Here is a 4,454-nt window from a genome sequence, read left to right on the forward strand (position 1 = left end):
TGCAAGCTGGTACAACCACTCTGGAAATCAGTCAGGTGGGTCCTCAGAAAATTGTACATAGTACAATTGGAGTACCCATCTATACCACTCCTGGGCATATACCGAGAAGATGCTCCAATCTGTAATAAGGACACATGCTCCACTATGTTCATATTAGCCCTATTTATAATAGCCAGAAGATGGAAAGAACCCAGATGTCCCTCAACAGAGTAAAGGATACAGAAAATGTTATACATTTATACAATGGACTACTACTCAGCTAATAAAAACAATAAGTTCATGAAATTCTTAGACAAATGGATGGAACTAGAAAATATCCTGAGTTAGGTAACCCAATCACAACAGAACACAGATGGTATGCATGATAAGTGATATTAACTGATAAGTGGATATTAGCCCAGAAGCTCAGAATACCCAAGATTCAATTCATAGACCAAATGAAGCTCAAGAAGAAGAAAGACCAAAGTATGGATACTTTGGTCCTTCTTAGAAGGGTGAACAAAATACCCATGGGAGGAGATCCAGAGACAAAATATGGAGTAGGGACTGAAGGAAAGACCATCCAGAGACTGTCCCACCTGGGGATCCATCCCATATACAGTCACCAAACCCAGACATTATTGTGGATGTCAACAAGCACTTGCTGACATGAGCCTGATATAGCTGTCTCCTGAAAGGCTCTCTAAGTACCTGACAAATACAGAAGTGGATGCTTTCAGCCAACCTTTGGACTTAGCAAAAGGTCTCTAATCGAGGAGCTAAAGAAAGGACTGAAGGAGCTGAAGGGGATTGCAGCCCCATAGGATTAACAACAATATGAATCAACTGGTAACCCCAAAGATGCATATGTTGCAGAGGGTGGCCTTGTTGCACAGCAAAGGGAGGAGAGGCCTTTGATCTTGAGAAGGCTGGATGCACCAGTATAGGGGAGTGCCAGGACAGGGAAGTACGAATGGATGGGTTGGTGAGCACAGAAAGAGGGGATGAGATAGGATGCTTTTGGAGGGGAATTCAGGAAAGAGGATAACATTTGAAATGTAAATAAAAAAATATAGTCAGGAGGTGGTGGCACATGCCTGTAATCCCAGCACTCTGGGAGGCAGAGGCAGGCAGATTTCTGAGTTCAAGGCCAGCCTGGTTTACAGAGTGAGTTCCAGGACAGCCAGGGCTATACAGAGAAACCCTGTCTCAAAAAAAAAGAAAGAAAGAAAGAAAGAAAGAAAGAAAGAAAGAAAGAAAGAAAGAAAGAAAGAAAGAAAGAAAGAAAGAAAGAAAAGAAAAGAAAAGAAAAGAAAAGAAAAAGAAAAAATATCTAATACAAAAAGAGTAGTTTTCATAAAGATATGATACACAAATCAATTAAGTAAACCTGGACTTCCTTCAAATGATCTCTTACACCCAGGCTGCTGCCTTGTTGGCAGGTGGCTGTTGTTGCATTCTCTGCCACTGGACAACAAAGTAAATCCTAGAAAGTGAAGTTACCTAGGTTGGTTTGCTTAGATATGTTGCTTGAAGAATAATGGAAGATGAGCAGTCTCCTTTTCATTCCCACTTGCCTTGTAGTAAGAAGCACCCTGTATTAAGGTTGCAAGACATCATGGTACACATCTTTAATTCTAACAGAGGCAGAAGTAGAGGCAGAGGCCGAGGAAGAGGCAGGGGCAGAGAGGCAGAGAAGTAGAGAGGCAGGGAGAGGGAGAGAGGCAGATGTATCTGTGAGCTCAAACAAGGCCAGTCTGATCTACAAAGTGAGTGTTCTGAAAGCGAAACAGAGAAACCCTGTCTCCAAACTGAAAAACACACAGACTGAAGGACATATGAATGAGAAAAAGGAAGAAAGGAATTGAGGGACGGGAAAGGAGGAAGAAAAGGAAAGAAGGAAGGAAGGAAGGAAGGAAGGAAGGAAGGAAGGAAGGAAGGAAGGAAGGAAGGAAGGAAGGAAGGAAGGAAGAGATAAGGAAGGAAGGGAGGGAGGGATGGAGAGAGAGAAAGTGAGAGTGCTCACGAGAAAGAATGAGAGAGAGCAAGCAGGGGGGGGGGGGTTGAGGCTTTCAGCTTTCACCCAGCACAAGGGTGGTTTCACCTCTTCAGCAAGGAACAGAATGTCCACTTCTCAGAGAATGGAAGAAGGGAGACCTTCTACTGCCTCATCTCCATCACCCTGGAAGAACTGAGCTGGTACAAATATCAAGTCAACACTACCATTTTTTGCACAGTGGAATATTTCATCTATGACAAGCACTTATCTTGCTCTTCAGAGGGATCAAACGGATTCTCTTTGAGAAAGGCTCCATGATGACCAACACTTTCTCAACCAAACTCTGCTTTTCCATTCACCTCTCTCTCTCTCTCTCTCTCTCTCTCTCTCTCTCTCTGTCTCTGTCTCTCTCTCTCTCTCTCTCTCATACACACACACACACTCTCTCTCACACACATTACATATTTAAACAACAATAACAAATAATTCAATCTTCAAATATTATGAAGAGATGTTGAGGTAATAGTATTTAATGTCTAAATGTATCTCTGTGTGTTGAATCCTACCAAGTAACTGTTTTGAAGTGACAAATTACCATCTGCTCATGACCATCAGATAGCACACTTATATTTTATCAACAGGAACCATACATTTACCCCCATAAGCTAGATATTCTGGAAATCATCAATGAAATCATAGTATGTGTTTACTCATTTCAAAATCAGCACACTGGTTAAATATCATCAGCCAAGTAAGACCAATGGGAGAATAGATAGGGTTCTCCTAACAAGGCACACATGGTCTATTCTATCTTGCCTTTCAACTTCTACATTTTATAACTGATTTTCAATGAAAATCTCAGTTCAGGGATGACGTTCACATGATATTTGAGAACTGAAATCATTGGTCACAGGATCAACCTTCTAATTCCATTTCTACAATTGTTGGTACAGCATATTTCGTCATCTCTACAGTTGATCTCCCTATGGCTCTGCTTTTCTCCTTATAATAAAAAAAGAAACAAAAGCTTCTACCACATAATGTTCTGGTAAAGACCAATAGAAAAATGTGTATCTACTATGTCTTGGCGCATGATGTATAATCATGAAATATTTATTCTTAATAAGAATATTTTTATGAGCTTGGATCAGTTTTTTTTCCAGAACTATAACCAGTTAATGATTTGAATTCAACATTTCCTTTAGCCAATCTTCAGAGAAAATGAGGATAATAAAGCAAAAAAATATTTTGGCCATTTTCCAGAATATGCTTAAGTAATTGTATTGCTTTTACTTGAAATATTTCAAAAGAGATATGCCATTCCATGTTTATTTGAAAATTTCATCGTTTTTTTTTCTTCATCTCATTTCCCTTGTATCCTTGAGGCAATTGTTTTTAGCCAGTATATATCTTCACATCTATTTTTGCTAGTATATGACCCATACAAAAACATTAGTGTTTGTAAGGTTCTGATAGATTATAAATAGTAGAGTAAGTTAAATATTACAGTCAGCATTGCATTTTTAAAATCATTTCTTTGTCTCTTTGTTTGAGAAAGGGTCTCTCTACAATGACCTGTATGTCCTGGAATTTACTATGTAGACCAACCAGGATCAATTCACAAAGACCCACCTTCCTCTGTCTATTCAATCTTAAGTGCTGGAATTCAATGTGTGAACCACCATGCCCAGCCAGACCTTGCTATATTGATTCAACAATAGGTTTTGAAATATAGCTGAATATGAAACTTCATATACCTATGCTCTTCAGTTTTAGTGGACTATTTCATTATATAAATATGCTATTCTTTATCAACAATTATCAAAGAATTAGATAAATATAAGTAAGGATATTGTGGCTTATTTTTTACTTTGGGAAAATACATTTTTGTAGTGAGTTAACTCAATCACCTCTCACTGTAAAACCTGGTAAGAAATTGTTAAGGTGAGAAATTAGGCTGTTTTTAATTTAATCTACTTATTTTCACATTTAGAATAATGATCAAGTGCTTTAAACATAACTTGTCAACTGATACTTCTACATGAAATGCACAGTCAATTTTATATTATGTATCTTCAACTTCCCATTAAACATTTTATATTTACAACTCAGATGGGAAAAAATGAAAGCTATATCATCTCATCAGATGTACTCATCTGATTTCCAGTGTATTTGAACTTCTATACATTAATATATTCTATACATTAATAGAAAATTGTTCTTTAATGTTAATTGTGTTTTACACAATATACTTGATTCATTTTCAATTTTTAACCTGTGTTAATACATATGCTAGTTTGATAATGTCAGTTTCTTCTTCATTAACCTTTATCTATTGTAATACATGAACCACTTGCCTTATAACAAACTAAATTCATTTTCACTTATACTCATTTCCTCTACATTTTTTTCATTATATCAGTGTGGATACGCCTGACCATATATTCTTCAGCCCTTACTGAGGATTAACTACATT

Source organism: Apodemus sylvaticus, chromosome 11 (genome assembly GCF_947179515.1).
Source record: "Apodemus sylvaticus chromosome 11, mApoSyl1.1, whole genome shotgun sequence".
Classification (NCBI taxonomy): domain Eukaryota; kingdom Metazoa; phylum Chordata; class Mammalia; order Rodentia; family Muridae; genus Apodemus; species Apodemus sylvaticus.